Here is a 17,606-nt window from a genome sequence, read left to right as displayed (position 1 = left end):
GGAATGAGAAGGTTCTAGCAGGAAACCCAAACTAAGTGTATGCATTTAGAATTTAATCCGTCCCCTTGCTGCTAGTATTCTGTTCAGTTGCTTCCATTTATCTCTTTTATAAGGCTGTCTTAGTTGTGCATTTTGACTTGGCACACAGTTCAGACGAATATACACATTTGTATAAAGAAAATAATCACTTGACTGTCAGGAAAAAATGTGTGAAGGGAGCACTGCAGATCTCTGCAAGTTAGAGCCAAGTGATACGTTATGTGGGAGATATGTGCAGTTCCTCCTGAGTTTTTAAAAATCGCAGTGAAGCTAATACGGGATGGTGAGATGAAAAAGCTCTGAATTTGTTGTGGGGTGGGGTGAAGGGCTTGCTTATTGTCCTGCTCTCTGTGTCCACAGTCCAAAGTGTGGGGGGGAATAGGTGGAACTCATTAGTTTTCATACCAAGGGTGGAAAAGTAATAATAATAATAATTTATTATTTATACCCCGCCCATCTGGCTGGGCTTCCCCAGCCACTCTGGGCAGCTTCCAAAAAAATATTAAAATACTGTAATACATCAAACATTAAAAGCTTCCGTAAACAGGGCTGCCTTCAGATGTCTTCTAAAAGTCTGGTAGTTGTTGTTCTCTTTGACATCTGGTGGGAGGGCGTTCCACAAGGAGGGCGCCACTACCGAGAAGGCCCTCTGCCTGGTTCCCTGTAACTTGGCTTCTCGCAGTGAGGGAACCGCCAGAAGGCCCTCAGTGCTGGACCTCAGTGTCCGGGTAGAACGATGGGGGTGGAGACACTCCTTCAGGTATACTGGACTGAGGCCGTTTAGGGCTTTAAAGGTCAGCACTAGCACTTTGAATTGTGCTCTGAAACGTACTGGGAGCCAATGTAGGTCTTTCAAGACCGGTGTTATATGGTCTCGGCGGCCGCTCCCAGTCACCAGTCTGGCTGCCGCGTTCTGGATTAGTAACATAGGGAAGGCAGTTTTGAAAAGAAAAATGCCCCCACAATCAAATTTGAAACTCCTCATGGCTATATTAAAGCCTTAAAAACGCACAACTGTTAATAGCATGCCTTCCCTTTCATTTGGCCCTTATAATCCCACCTGATAAAATGAACGCATCAGTATTTAACCCATTTTTAGTTTTTCCTAGGTGGGTGAAGGAGAATGATCTGTTGCCTATTGTGTATAATACTGCATCCTCTTTCAAATAAAGGAATAGTACATAAAATCTAGAGATTATAAATCTACCATCACTGGAGAATAATATCCGTAGTTCAAAATGTAGGCTTATTTTTAACTTCATAATAAAGGCAAAAGAGAGGTGAGCTTTCAAGGTTGCCTTATCTTTAAGCCTGCAATATTTAAATTGCTATGCTTTAAACGGAGCCTGTGGTCCTCCAGAGATCGCGGGACTCTAACTTTTCTCAGTCCTTGCCAGCATGACTGGTGATCAGGGTGATGGGAGCTGGGAGTCCTTCAACATCTGGAGGGCCCATCCCTGCTTCAGACTTTAAAGTTCGAAGCCTTTTGTGAAGATTCATATTATTGTAAGATATGAAAGCAGTTGCTTGTGGAATGCAAGAAATAGAAGGCAGATTAGGTAGAATTTTGGTCACAGACTACCATAACAAAAAGATTGGGAATACTCTGATGGATGCGGTCTTTCAGCAATCAAGTTGCTACTGAGAGTGAGGAACAACTAGCATTGAAATGAAAGCAAATCGTTTGCAGAGCAATAGGGGAAGGAGGCTGTATCTTAACTCATTATTCAAGTAAGGGCCTGGCATCCTGCCTAGCAGAAAGGATGTGTATAACTATTAACTCCTGATACAAAGGGTTAAATGATAAGATGAGAGTGGTCCTGTGGAACGCACTCCCACCAGATGTCAAAGAAATAAACAGCTATCTGACGTTTAGAAGACATCTGAAGGCAGCCCTGTTTAGGGAAGTTTTTAATGACTGATGTTTTAATGTATTTTAATCTTTTGTTGGAAGCCGTGCCAGTTGGATGGGGTATAAATAAATTATTATTATTATTATTGTTGTTGTTGTTATTGTTATTATTGGATGTGGTAAATCACACCCTATTTTGGTGGTTTGGGCAGATGATACACCTTTGAACTCCACAATTACATTAAACAAAATTGTGTTTTTGAGCTACATGTTCTTTAAAAACAACTTTTATCCAGTTAATTAATGGTTGCCATTAATCTGATTTGAACTGATTTTATAATGAACTGATTTTAGAATGTTGTATCATTTTACTGTTGTTAGTTACTGCTCTGAGCCCGGCTTCAGCTGGGGAGGGCGGGATATAAATAAAAATTTTTTATTATTATTATTTATTATTATTATATGCCTTTGTTCTCAAAGGGCTCTTTGCTCCAACAAAAGCTTCCATGAATGGAAGGGGAGGGAAGTGATTTTTTGCACATCCTCCCTTTCTCCTGTGGCCTCTGTCCCACAGCACCTGCCATGATATCCCAGTGGTCTTCCAACCCTCTCAAGCAGATTTTAGTGGAGAAGCAGAGGGGACTTAGAGTGAATTTGTGACTCTTCCCATTCCATTTAAAGATCCCCTCAGTTGGATCAACAGCCTTCCATGAGTGAAGGAGCACAATTGTATGAGACACAGTGTTGCTTAACTCATAACAAGAATTATTGCAGTGCTAACTATATTATATTGATGATAATTCATAATATTTTTATAATAATCCTGTTATTAAGATAACCAAGCCTAGTGCAAAAGTTTGTAGCCTACGCACAGCAACTTACATTACATTTTGAACAATTTAAGTCACACTTAAGTAATTAAATGACCTGATAAATTGATGTAGCTTTGAAGCACAGCATGCTCCTTTATGCGTTCCATGGAGGGCTAGGTGATTGCCATCCTATGCTTTGAAGTAAGTCGTGTGAGACTAATGATTTTATCAGACAGCATCACAAAGAGCTTTCTTTATTTTCTATCTTTAAGACTCCTTTGTAAAAGGAAATGGAGAAAGTTTCTTAATGATGGCCACTTCTTGCAGGAAGCAATTTGGTTAAAATTAGCTGTAATTGTTCATGTGCAAGAGCTTTTTGGCAGCAGAACTGAATACATTAAAGGCACCTTTTTCTGAGGGATCAGATGGAAATGAGAGCCTCCATATGCTTAATAGGTTAATAGGACACTTAGGCTTAATTCACTAGTGCTTATTTCAGAGGAGAGTAGAACTCCAGCATAAACCAAGTACATGGCTGAATCTAGTGTGTTTCTAGAGGAATTTCTCGGTTTTCTGAATCTTTATTAGTAAATGATCATAAATCCCAGAGAAGGAGCCTGTTTTGTTGTCTGTAAAATAATTTTGCACCATCTCTTTTGCCACATGAAGCAATGGATACATTTTCAGAAGCAAAATTCATCTTTGAATCAGCATATTTTCATTTTATTCCCTGTGATTTTCATTTATGAATATTTTGGTTTTAAATAGCCTTCATAAAGGTGGTTTGCCCTGAGCTGACCTGACTGGGCTATAAATGATTTCAGGTTTGCCTTTGATAAACAGCTATCATGGAAAAAACACTATAGATAAAGCATTCGCAGCATTTGATGTTATTTCTTAAATACAACAGAATCTGTGAAATGCCTCCACTGAAAGGTACTGTAAGTCGCAAAGTGTTGAATATTTGATATTCATGCATGTGTGAATCATCCCTAAGGCATGGAGGCTGATGAGGACATTATACCTCTTGTTCCTCTCCTCATGATATGCTTATAAAACCCACACCCCCTGCAGCAAACTGAAAACCAACCATATGCACTATACGCTTTTGAGTATATTCCTTGGTATCAAAGTGTTGATGTTAATTATAATTTAAATCAATATTTATTTTAGTTTGTAGTGATGCTGATTTTGCCAAGATCATTGGTATTGCTAATTAGTTACCTCTCCCCCATCTAAAATACAAGCTTTTGTACTGAAGCAAATACCATACATTTTGAAACATAATCCCACAGTTCCTCCATAGGTGACATATTGAGGCTCAAAGGAGGATCTTTTACTAGTGAAAATGATTATTCAGAAGCATAGACTTAAATGATGGGTTTTCGTGGAGTTGTCTGATATACACTCAACTATGTACCTGGAATGATTTTGATTGAACCTGTATTTTGATTTTGATGATTTTGATTGAACCTGTATTATATATCAAGGCTGTGCTAGACAGACAGTCATGCTGTTGTCATGACAATTTCCTCATATTTTCTTGTCATTGCAATCTTGCCATTCCCACTATGTGTGTGACATCTGTCACTTTTGAGAGAAAGAGCGAGAGAGAGAAAGTTAATTACAGGCATACTTGTGACTGAAAGAAGGAAGCTGCAAGGCAGTAAATTCACGAGGAAGAGAGGTGGATGAACTGTGAGGTCAAAAGCATGCTGATTTATTCCACAGAGAGACATGGCTTAATGATAAGGAAATCCTACCTCTAGAAACAGAAGTATAATGACTGTTTTGAATTAACTGCAGCTCAACTTGTGACGTGCACCTTGGTAGCCTTTGAGAGCACCATGAGAGTACTATATACATTACTGTATAAATTGTCTTAAGTGGTAAGCTACAGTAAGGCAACTATGAGAGTCTATGGAAACATAATTATACCTAGGAGTTGGACTCTGCTCCTGTTTGCAACCTTCAAGAAAGTTTGAAAAATATAAGACATGAAAAGATGAAAAGTTGAAAATCCGCTACTCTACCAATAATTGGTTTCTTTAATTAAAAATGTATGTATGATGTTAGCCGCTCTGAGCCTGGCTTCGGCTGGGGAGGGCAAGGTACAAATAAAATTTATGATGGTGATGATTTAAAATCACCAAGGACCAGGTGCACAGCCTGGGAGTCATTTTGGACTCACAGCTGTCCATGGAGGTGCAGGTTAATTCTGTATCCAGGGCAGCTGTCTACCAGCTCCACCTGGTACGCAGGCTGAGACCCTACCTGCCCGCAGACTGTCTCGCCAGAGTGGTGCATGCTCTAGTTATCTCCCGCTTGGACTACTGCAATGCGCTGTACGAGGGGCTACCTTTGAAGGTGACCCGGAAACTAACTAATCCAGAATGTAGCAGCTAGACTGGTGACTGGGGGCAGCTGCCGAGACCACATAACACTGGTCTTGAAAGACCTACATTGGCTCCCAGTACGTTTCCGAGCACAAATCAAAGTGTTGGTGTTGACCTTTAAAGCCCTAAACGGCCTCGGTCCAGTATACCTGAAGGAGTGTCTCTACCCCCATCGTTCTGCCCAGACGCTGAGGTCCAATGCCGAGGGCCTTCTGGTTCCCTCATTGTGAGAAGCAAAGCTACAGGGAACCAGGTAGAGGGCCTTCTCGGTAGTGGCACTCGCCCTGTGGAATGCCCTCCCACCAGATGTCAAAGAGATAAACAACTACCTGACATTCAGAAGACATCTGAAGGCAGCCCTGTTCAGGGAAGTTTTTAATGTGTGACATTTTAGTGTGTTTTTGGTCTTTGTTGGAAGCCGCCCAGAGTGGCTGGGGAAACTCAGCCAGATGGGCGGTGTACAAATAAATTATTATTATTATTATTATTTAATCAGTACATAGTGGGGAAATTTTCCCCATGTTGATGGGGAAATTTAGAAATGGAGACAATTGGGAAACCAAAACAATGTACAGTAAAAGCAGTCCACAGTATCTAGAACAATGGATATTGGGTTTCTTACTGCAATTGATTTCCTACTGCCTTTGGGGCTGGTCCGGAAGCTCTAGCTGGTGTAGAATACAGCAGCGATGATGCTAAGGGAAGCAGACAGCATGTGACACCTCTGGTAAAACATCTACACCGGCTGCCCATATTCTACTGGGCTTGGTTCAAGGTGGTCTGGTGCAATTACCACACACAGATGACTTTCTGCTTAAGCTCCAAGAGAAAGGTTGTAGGATACTGACAGAATGTGTTACACACACACAATTAATTTTCTCAAAGGATTGATTGGAAATTATTTCTTTACTAAAGTTTATTGAAGTTTCATCTTCCATTTTTTTCATTTTTTCCAGCCAGATACTTCTAGTTAATTAATTGATACCCCAAACACTTATTTTGCCTCAGGCCCCTCAAAATAAAATCCCAAGGTTTTTTCTTACTTCATCCTGTAAAGGTCTCCTGCAGCTCCTCCCTTCTTCTGCATCAAGCTTTTAAAAAGCAAGACTCAAGAAAGAGCAACCCCTCATCCAAAAATTCAAAACTTATATGTTTATATATATTGCCCTCAGGGTGGCAGTTTGTCTAGTAATAATAATAATAATAATAATAATAATAATAATAATAATTGTTTATTCTTTATACCCCACCCATCTGGCTGAGTTTCCCCAGTCACTCTGGGAGGCTCCCAACATAATATTAAAAGCACAATAAAACGTCAAACATTAAAAACTTTCCTAAACAGTGTTGCCTTCATATTGTGTGTCCGGTTAAGGGATCTGCAACTGCCTGAGAAACACACTTCTTCCCAACCATAGTAGGTTCCCTGTCCTGCACTGCATCTTGACTATTTTAGGAGGAAATTGGCCTTGGAACAAAGCTTCAGTGTGCTTTCTTTTGATCCTAGTCACGGTTAATTTGTCTGAACATTTGCAACTGTCACTCAAGCAAACAAAGGGCTGGCTCAGATGACCTCACAGAGGTGTGGTTTGCTTCCGTAAATCACATATTTGTAGTCTTGGTTCAATGCAGTTGTGGAAACTTATACATTTTGGATTCCTATGGGTGTCAGGTGGGATGGTGTAGTAAGTGGTTACTCCGGGGGACCTTCCCCTCAGGAGAAGTACCATTATCAGGTGATTTCAATGTGATCTGGCTAATGGTATGGAAAGCTAATTTAAATGTTTATGCAGTTGTGTGAGTCTAGGAATGTATGAAATGCCTCCCCACCACATAATTCACACTTCCTGAACCAATAAACTAACTGAAAAGGAGCTACCCTACCCTTCAAAATGTTCACCTCCCTGAACATTTTATAATGCTGTTTTCAAACCAAAAGGTGTGCACAAAAATATGCACCAATTAATTAATTATTTTTATATCCTTCCCCTTCCCCCCAAAGGAACCCAGGGAGGTAAACAACAAATGATAAAACAATGCAGCATGTTAAAACCATGATGAAATTCTTAAACATTGATCATATTGTTTTCCTTTAAAAAGAAGAGCAAGTAAGGATGTCAGAAGTTGACAAATCTTCTTCCAAAACGGATGTCAAAGCTAACGTGTTACTGTAGCAAATTTTTTGAGTAAGCATACACCAGAGAACTTCTATTTCATCCTTTAAGCTATCCATCTTCTTGCCTCAACAACTGTTTAGTTGGAAGGATCTCTTCTTTAGTATAAGCTACTTGCAGGACAACGTGCATTTTACATTTTTTGCAATTGCAGCCTACAAGAACATAATTGAATACTGGATGCAAAATTTAGCAGCCTGGGAACCTTGGGCTTTATTAATTTTATTTTCTATCTAGCTTAGAGACCTTATGGTTTTGTAGACATAGAACAGGCACTGAAACATTGGCTTTGAATGTGAGAAACCCAGGTTAGAATTCCTGTACAGTCATGAAAGAAACTGGGTACCCATGGACAACCTCTGTCTACTTTACCTTTCATGAGTTTTGTGAGATAAAACACCAATCTGAATTTTTGCAGAATTTGTTGTTTAGTTGTTTAGTCGTGTCCGACTCTTTGTGACCCCATGGACCAGAGCACGCCAGGCACTCCTTTCTTCCACTGCCTCCCGCAGTTTGGTCAAACTCATGCTGGTAGCTTCGAGAACACTATCCAACCTTCTTGTCCTCTGTCGTCCCCTTCTCCTTGTCCCAACATCAGGGTCTTTTCCAGGGAGTTTTCTCTTCTCATGAGGTGACCAAAGTATTGGAGCCTCAGCTTCACGATCTGTCCTTCCAGTGAGCACTCAGGGCTGATTTCCTTAAGAATGGATAGGTTTGATCTTCTTGCAGTCCATGGGACTCTCAACAGTCTCCTCCAACACCATAGTTTAAAAGCATCAATTCTTCGGCGATCAGCTTTCTTTATGGTCCAGCTCTCACTTCCATACATCACTACTGGGAAAACCATAGCTTTAACTATACGGACCTTTGTTGGCAAGGTGATGTCTCTGCTTTTTAAGATGCTGTCTAGGTTTGTCATTGCTTTTCTCCCAAGAAGAAGGTGTCTTTTAATTTCTTGGCTGCTGTCACCATCTGCAGTGATCATGGAGCCCAACAAAGTAAAATTTCTCACTGCCTCCATTTCTTCCCCTTCTATTTGCCAGGAGGTGATGGGACCAGTGGCCATGATCTTAGGTTTTTTTTGATGTTGAGCTTCAAACCATATTTTGTACTCTCCTCTTTCACCCTCATTAAAAGGTTCATTAATTCCTCCTCACTTTCTGCCATCAAGGTTGTGTCATCTGCATATCTGAGGTTGTTGATATTTCTTTTGCAGAAATTTCTTTTGATATTTCTATTTTGCAGAATCGATTGATGTAAATAGAAGAAATAAACAATTCATTGTTTTTTTCATGACATGGTTTATTTGTTGTTGAGAATATATGAGTGAGAGATACAATGTGCATCTTCCCAATCTAATTTTCTCAAGGTGCTATTTACTATGGGGAAATTCAAGGGTCTGTCAAGGCTGGATTCCACTGTTAAATGTGCACCCCATTGCAATACAAATGGAAGCTAGGTGGGATTTAGATTGGAGAAACTCTACAAGGGCAGCAGTAAATGTCCCTAGTCACATCACCACTTCCACAATCAATAAACAGTCCTCCACCATTTCATAGAGGGAAAACAACAACAATAGATCAATTGCTGTTCTCCTGAGGCAATGTTGTTTGGCCCCTAGGCACATTTGAATACAATATTAAAAGCTCTAGCAAGCTTGTAAGATTTGTAATTAGTATAGAATTCTTTATTTTGTACTTGTGCCAACACAGAGAGTTTTGGGGGGAGTTGAATCAAACTGAGCTATGTGAATATATCAACAGTTACTGTGTACTTCAAAAGAGGAAAAATGAGTAAAGGCAAAGAGTACTTTTCGGATATGGATAAGCTACTTTACTACTTCTCTATGACGAGCTGGAGTTGTTGTTTCGTTAGGCAGCCTCAAGGCTCTAGTAAATGGAATAGCTGGCACTGACATACGGGAACAATTTTCTTAGATTTTAGTTGCTGCAGGGAGGAATTTCAGTTGTTGAACATGGTGAGCCATGAAAGTTGTGGTTGTGTACTTGAGAAGAAGTTGTACTAATCTGCTACTGTGCACGGTAACACCTTATTAAAGATACTGTATTTGTTAAAGCAGTGTTTGTTGAAAGGAGACACAAGTTAATGAGCAGCCTCTTTATTAAAATAATAGTTTTATTACAAATGAACAGTATAGAAATGGTTCAAAGGCAAAGTCCTAATTAACCCTTACTGAATCTGTTCTATAAGGAATTATCAAGTCTCTTTGAAAGTGGGCTAATTCTGTTTGTAGTATGGAAAGAATTAGTTTGTAACAAAATAATTGATTCAACATTGGCCACTTTGATATTTTCTTCTGCAATATGTTGCCCATCCTCATTGTATAATATTTATCAAAGATTTATCAAATACCTCTCTTTTATCTATTAATAACTCTCTATTGAAATTCTAGTAAGAGCCGAATCTAAATATTTTGTTCAACACCTGAATATGAAAACACTGTCCAAGTGGATAGCTCAGTTGGTTAGAGTGTGGTGCTGATAACTCCAAGGTTGCAGGTTTGATCCCCGTATGGGACAGCTGCATATCTCTGCATTGCAGGAGGTTGGAGTAGATGATACCCAGGGTCCCTTCCAACTCTACAAATCTATGATTCTATGACATACCTATGAAATGACTGCAGGCTCATTTTTATTCAAAAGTTAAGAGCTTCAGTGAGTAAAAAAATTTAAACATTTAACAGAGCATCACAGCATGTTTCCCACTCTGAACTTCTTCCCTGTCATTTATTCCACTTGAACATGGGTGGATGAATATTTTTGATAGGAAGTATAGGGACAGATCCACAAGTGTCCCTTTCCAGTGGTAGAAACCTTTTACAATTTGAGCATCCAGACTACATTTTGCTGTACCAAGGAAGCAGTTCACATATGTCTCCTGCTTCTCACCAGATACCCCTGGGCTGCATTTCCCCCTCTGCTTGCCTGCCTCATTATAAGGCTGGCAGTAGCAAGATGTGTGCTCATATACAGTTACCATACTTGACTGGGGTAATCTGCAACCCATGGGCCAGTGATACACTGAGAAGATAATTTTTCCTCATCTCTGCCTCTGAAGCCTATGCCAGTGTCTTAGGAGCACAACAGCTGCTCTGTATCCATAAAAGCCACTTTGTGTTTCCCCCTCCTGCCCTATTTTACAAGATCAGCTATACTGAGGATCAGTAGCAAAATGGGAAAGACCAAGCAGCTTATGTAGAAAACAGCCTTGGATCATGTTCATAATTTATTTGAAGATAAAACCCTAACTGAAGAAAACAGTTGCAAACATATGTTTATGTTGAAGCAGTTTTGCATTATTATTATTTGCTCATAAACATACATTACCAGGACAATTTATTCTCTTTTTTTTTGTACCCTGCCTCACACCAAATGCTTGAATTTGATAACAGTGTTTTGAAGTTATGTAACACCCAACCACGCCACCCCCACCCAAAATAATCTGCTATACTGGGATCTGTAGAATCCTGGGTGTCTATATATACACAGCACCAGAGCTTCTCTATTTTTCCTTTCCCTTTCCAATCAGTTTCTGACTCTAGCAGCAGACACTGCTCCAAAAGGTCCCAGAGTTTCAGGAGTGAATCACAGAATCTTAGAATTGTAGAGTTGGGCCCTGAGGGTAATCTAGTTCAGCCACCTGCAATGCAGGAATCTCAACTAGATCATACATGACAGACGGCCATCCAACCTTTGCTTTAAAACTTCCAAGGAAGGGGAGTTCACCATGTCTTGTGGGAGCCTGTTCCACTGTCAAACAGCTCTTACTGTCAGAAAGTTATTCCTGATGTTTAGTTTGAATCTCCTTTTTTGTAACTTGAATCCATTGGTTTGGGTCCTAGACTCTGGAGCAGGAGAAAACAAGTTTGCTCCATCCTTCATGTGGCAACCCTTTAGATATTTGAAGATGGCTATCAGCTCTCCTCTTCGACTCCTCAAGGGCTGTGAAGGGATGAAATAACTTTGTGCATACTGCTTTAAACCCTGCCACTCCCTTTCTCTATGAAATACATTAATTGTTGATAAAATATAGCAACCCTCTCCCAAACTGCTTAATGGCAGCCATCAAAAGCCAATTAACATTGAATATGCTTATGTGGTTCTATTTTCAGTTTCATTAGGTGTGTATTATCATGATTATGCAATAACTATATATTAATGATACTGGATACTGAATACAGTGGTACCTCCGGTTACCAACTTAATTCATTCCAGAGGTCCGTTTGTAACCCGAAACAACTCGTAACATGAGGTGCGCTTTTGCTAATGGCACCTCCCGCTGCCGCCGCGCTGCCGGTGTGTGACTTCTGCTCACATCCCAGGGCAACGTTCACAACAAAGGGCATCTACTTCCGGGTTAGCAGAGCTCGTAACTCACAGCGTTCACAAGGAGGATGGTACATAACAGAAGGTTCCACTGTACTGAGCTGGGGAAAGCGAGGCAGGTCCCTTCGCTGTGCCTGGTGGGCTGAGGTGAGGTGTGGCCCCTGCCCTTCACTGCCCTTCCCTCACTCACCCATGCAGGCTGGGCAGGAAAGGTGTGTCCGAGGGGCGTCAGTCTCTCCTCAGGTGAAAAGACAGTCAGCAGTCAGTCCTGCGTGATGGAGCTTTGACCTCCCCTCCCCTTCCTAACTACACTACTGTGGGGAAATGCGCCACCTCTGCCTCTGCTGCAGCCCTCACAGCATTGGCAGTGGCAGAGATTCAGCTTGCACTTCCCTCGCCATGAAATGGGTGGCAGGGCTCACAGCCCAGGGGAGCTTAGAGCTATGCACCCAGAGAGGTGGTGCCGAGTGAGGAACCTAGGGAACAGGGTGGGGCAGGGGTAGTTGTGTCCACACTCCCCACTCTCTAAGTACTCCACTGCACCCACCCACCCTGCCACCCGCTCCCCAAGCCACAAGTCCTTGGCTAGTGACAGCCTTGCTCTCTGGCAGGAAAATAAGCGACTGCTTCCACTTCTAGGGCACAGCTTTGGGGGCTCCCAGAACGCATATGCTTTTTTCAACCCAAACAAAAAACCTCTGGACATTTTGACTTTTTAACACCCCCCCCACTAGTTTTGTTCTTTGAATCCCAGATATGTCTAGGAAAATCTGGACATATGGTAACTCTATGTTGGGCAGTATCTGAATGTGTAAGTGTTCAGGCAATTTTTCAGAATCCAGGATATCACTAAGGCTATACATTGGTACCTCGGGTTACATATGCTTCAGGTTACATACGCTTCAGGTTACAGACTCCGCTAACCCAGAAATAGTACCTCGGGTTAAGAACTTTGCTTCAGGATGAGAACAGAAATCATGCTCTGGCGGCGTGGCAGCAGCAGGAGTGGTGCTTCAGGTTAAGAACTGTTTCAGGTTAAGAACGGACTTCTGGAACGAATTAAGTACTTAACCTGAGGTACCACTGTATTGTTAGTGCCAAGCAGGGAAAACAGATAGACTTTTTTTTTGTAGTACTGCTGACCGTTGCTTTTATTATGTCTGTACCTGACCAAATAAACAGTACCTAAATCTTAACAGCAAACGCAGTTCTAATAATTCTGACACATGTGGGCTTTTAAAAGTAGGTATTCCTGGTACTGGCTCAGCCTTATCTTCTCATCAAAGAGAGGCCATTAATCACAACCAAAGCTGTAACCTGAGGATGCCCTAGAAAATTATAAGAGTATGTTATCTGAGCAGGTTTATAGTGGACAGGTTTAGTCAGGAATGGAAAGAGGCATGTGTTTGAATTGTCTGGTATTATGATACTGCTTTTATTGAATATTTGTGGCATATATTTTGTCTGTCAGATTATTTAGCCTTTGACTGTAACCCAATGCAAGATGTTGAGGATGAGCTAAGAGTCCAAGCAAGTCAAGTAGTAGATACCTCTTAGGGGTGGCCTATCATGTATTTAATTGCCAAGTGAAGTGTGTGGGCACCTGCTATGTGGACATACCTTAATAGATCTCTAGAAAGGCACTGCTGTCAATCAGGCATTGGCCACAGGGAGATTATTATGAAAGAATTGCCTCTTCACTTGGGTACCACAGATATCGATTTGCATTGTACCTGGATGTGAAGGAGACATATTTGCCTTGCCTATCCTGTGTTATTCCTGGTGAACATCATGGAGTATGAAATGGATATGCCATGTGGCCCATATTGGAGTGCTATTAATGAAAAATTAATAAAAATTGTTTTTTTAAAAAAGAGATGGAAATGCCTATCTGCAGTAGTGGCAATAAATGGCTATGGGTTGGGAAATTGTTGCTGACAAGTAAGAGCTGTTCGACAGTGGAATTTGCTGCCAAGGAGTGTGGTGGAGTCTCCTTCTTTGGAGGTCTTTAAGCAGAGGCTTGACAACCATATGTCAGGAGTGCTCTGATGGTGTTTCCTGCTTGGCAGGGGGTTGGACTCGATGGCCCTTGTGGTCTATTCCAACTCTATGATTCTATGATTCTAAGTTCTTTGGTGTGTAACCATAGCTTGCATTCAGCTCTCCATGACACTTGATGACGCTCAACATGACAAACAAGTCTATTGCATGAAGTGCGAATTGGCCTTGACTCAAGGTTGTTTTACTTAATTTGAGGAGTACAGTGAGGAAAAAAACATTGGCCCAATACAGAAGGCTTGGGTTGAATCATCACAGCTTAAAACCAACAAAACTCCTCACTTTGTAAGGTGGAAAGATTTAAAAAATGAATATGAGAGCTGAGAGCTTTTTTAAACAAGGGTTGAAAACCTCCTGGACTTGATTGACTTGAATTAGCTTGATTGCCTTTTATCAATTGCAGCTGCTCTATTTAGCATAAAAATGCAAAACATCTAAAAATCATTTGCCTTGCAGCATAATAGAAAGATGTTTTTGCTTAGTTTTAAAGATGTTTCAAATGTGTATTCTATACAGATTCTCTGAGACTAGATCCAGAACATATCTAGTTACAGAGAATTAGTACAAATTTTGTAAACTTTCAGAAAATTAATTGAAGAAAAAATGCTGCATTTTGAATGACATATTTAGGCATCTTTAAGCCTTTAAGTGTTGTAAATTAAGCAATTCAGAGATGTTTGTTACAGTGTCATAATTAAACATCTGTTTCTAAAGACTCAAAGAAAAGTGTCCAGAACTTTTCACATAATGTACAATTAGTTTCACTTGGCTGAACACCGTCATGGTTCAAAGAAAAATCCAGAAGTCATTTAAAACTAATTTTCTGTCAAAATTACAGGAAAGACTTTTAGCCCATTATAGCATATTGCAACCTGATTTTGAATGTTTCAGGGAGAAAAGCAATGCTCTGGAATGCCTAGTACTGAAGCTCAGGGACATCCTTATCTCAGCACCAGGGGCTGCTAAGAACTGCTGCCTCTCCCTCCTTGTTTTGTCTTGTTTTGTTTTTGCTATTTATGGGATGTCGTGTTCTAGCTTTGTCTTGATTGTCTTACAGTGGTGCCCCGCAAGACGAATGCCTCGCAAGACGAAAAACCCGCTAGACGAAAGGGTTTTCCGTTTTTGAGTTGCTTCGCAAGACGATTTTCCCTATGGGCTTGCTTTGCAAGATGAAAACGTCTTGCGAGTCTTGCGATTTTTTCCCGCTCCCCCCCTTTTTCTAAGCCGCTAAGCTGCTAATAGCCTTTTAGCCGCTAAGCCGCTAAACCTTTAATAGCCGCTAAACCGCTAATAGCGCTAATCCGCTAAGCCGCTAATAGGGTTGCTTCGCAAGACAGAAAAACCGCTAGACGAAGAGACTCGCGGAACAGATTATTTTCGTCTTGCGAGGCACCACTGTACTTGGAAAAAAGATAAGAAGCACAAGTTGGGCAAAAGATTCCTGCCTTGCAGGAGGCTGCACTAGAGGATCCTTGTGGTCCTTCGCAACTTTTCTGTCGTTCTAAGTAACAGTTCTCGCATAAGCTTGTGACCAAAGAAAGTATCCTTTGAAAACTGGGATATTTTCCTACGTATGCAGTGCAAGTGTAGAAAAACAGTAGGTGACATGGATTTTTAAGCCAACTAATGCGGATTGGGGGTTTAATGGTTCACAGCTCAAATACCAGGTTTTTCTAGATATCTTTGTAATGCCTAATGGTTACCATTATGTATCGCTGTTCATTAGATGTGTTTCTTCCTACAAGAATTATTTCGTATCATGTTTATCACATTCTCCAGCCTGCAAATTGCAATTTTCTGTAATTTAAGTTAGCAGGGTGATATTTGCCAATGTCTAGAATCTAGATCCCTGCTATTCTTATTTAGTGAAAGCCACTGAAGTGACTACTTGTAGGCATAAATGTTAGCAGCTTCTCAGCATATCACCTTTAACTTTATCAAGTCCAGAAAACAGCTCTTCTGTTTTCTGTTTCAGTCTGTGATGATATTATGATACTGTTAAGTATGTGATGATAAATGTAATTAAATTTGCATAGTGCAGGACCCCAGGCAGTTAATCTCTGGAAGACTTACTATTAAGACTCCTTCTGTATGCTAGCATTGTCCTGTTCTATGAAATGAGCCTTCAGTTTTGCAATCTTTTGGAAAGATTAGAGCAAGGAGCTGAAATTCACCCATGTGCAGAGTAATCTGTGTCTGGAAAAAAGATTATTCTGAGAATGCTTTCCATGAAAAGGAAAACAGAACAGGAATGGTATTTGTTTTGTTTTTATATATTCAACATTACTTTAATGGCAGATTTATAAGACTCTTGTGTTAATGTCAGCTGTCAGTGATTGGGAAATAAGTTTTCATATCCAGGGTCTTTTATGTCACCATTTTAGTAAATCTGCCTTCACATTGCATTTACTCCTGCTGTAAATAATTTGTCTCCTGATTATTTCTAGAGTGCTGCATAGAGTCATTCATACTTATATTTATCTGTATATAAATCAGTTAAGGAGTGTAACACTGCTAGTTCTATAGAAAGATGTACACAACTCTTGTGGTATATCAGTTTTCTAGACCTATTTCAATGGGTTTTAGACCCAGTTGTGGCATGGATGCCACCGTTGTTACCCTAATGGATGACCTATACTAGGAGTAAGACATGTGACCGTGTTGGTTCTCATCGAACCTCAAAGTGTCTTTGATGTCATTGTCTATGGTACCCTCCTGTACTGGCTACATAAATGGGGTGTTATAAGGGTAGTTATAAGCTGGCACAGTACCAAAGGGTAGTTTTGGGAGATGACTATTCAGATTCATGGCATTGCAGTTACATCTTACTTCCCCTGATCGGGACACTATACTTCTGTGGATAGCGGGGACGTGAATGGTGTTGTGGTCTAAACCACTGACCCTCTGGGGCTTGCCAGTTGTAAGATTGGCTGTTCAAATCCGCATGATGGGGTGAGTTCCCGTTGCTTTGTCCCAGCAGTTTGAAAGCATACCAGGGTAAGTACATAAATAGGTACCACTGTGGCGGGAAGGTAAACAGCATTTGTCACAGTGCTCTGTGCATCAGAAACGGTTTAGTCATGCTGGCTGCATGACCTGGAAAGCTGTCTGTGGACAAACACCAGCTCCCTTGGCCTGAAAGCGGAGGTGAGCGCTGCACCTCATAGTTGAATTCGACTGGACCTAACCATCCAGGGGTCCTTTACCTTTACCTTTACTTCTCTGAATGCAGCCACAGAATAACATTAGCTTTTTATGCTGCTGCATCATACTCATGTTGACTTTGTCATCTACTAAGACCCCTAGATGGGACGCGGGTGGCGCTGTGGGTAAAAGCCTCAGCGCCTAGGGCTTGCCGATCGAAAGGTCGGCGGTTCGAATCCCCGCGGCGGGGTGCGCTCCCGTTGCTCGGTCCCAGCGCCTGCCAACCTAGCAGTTCGAAAGCACCCCCGGGCGCAAGTAGATAAATAGGGACCGCTTACTGGCGGGAAGGTAAACGGCGTTTCCGTGTGCTGCGCTGGCTCGCCAGATGCAGCTTGTCACGCTGGCCACGTGACCCGGAAGTGTCTCCGGACAGCGCTGGCCCCCGGCCTCTTGAGTGAGATGGGCGCACAACCCCAGAGTCTGTCAAGACTGGCCCGTACGGGCAGGCGTACCTTTACCTTTAAGACCCCTAGACAGTGCTTTTTTCTGGGGGGGGAATGCAGGGGTACGCATACCCCTAAACATTTTGTGAATCTAAGTTTGGCCTCATTGAGGGGCAGTATTTCAATATGAGTAGGAAAATAAACATTTTTTAAAGAAAAAAAAAGCCCTGCCCCTAGATCCTTTTCATATGTACTACTGGCCAGTCAGATGTCTTCCACCTTATATTTGTACAGCTGGTTCTTCCTGCCTAAGTGCCGAACCTTACATGTGTCCCTATTGAA

At 41.3% G+C, this 17,606-nt stretch overlaps 1 protein-coding gene across 10 annotated transcripts in view; it reads left to right on the top strand.

Moving 5' to 3' along the window:
- ERC2 (ELKS/RAB6-interacting/CAST family member 2) overlaps positions 1 to 17,606 on the top strand; it is a 527,327-nt gene that overhangs the window by 147,246 nt on the left and 362,475 nt on the right. The window lies entirely within an intron of this gene.

The sequence above is a fragment of the Podarcis raffonei genome, chromosome 2 (genome assembly GCF_027172205.1).
Source record: "Podarcis raffonei isolate rPodRaf1 chromosome 2, rPodRaf1.pri, whole genome shotgun sequence".
NCBI classification, from domain to species: Eukaryota; Metazoa; Chordata; class Lepidosauria; order Squamata; family Lacertidae; genus Podarcis; species Podarcis raffonei.
Note: the sequence above shows the minus strand (reverse complement) of the source record. Positions and strands in the feature narration are given on the sequence as shown.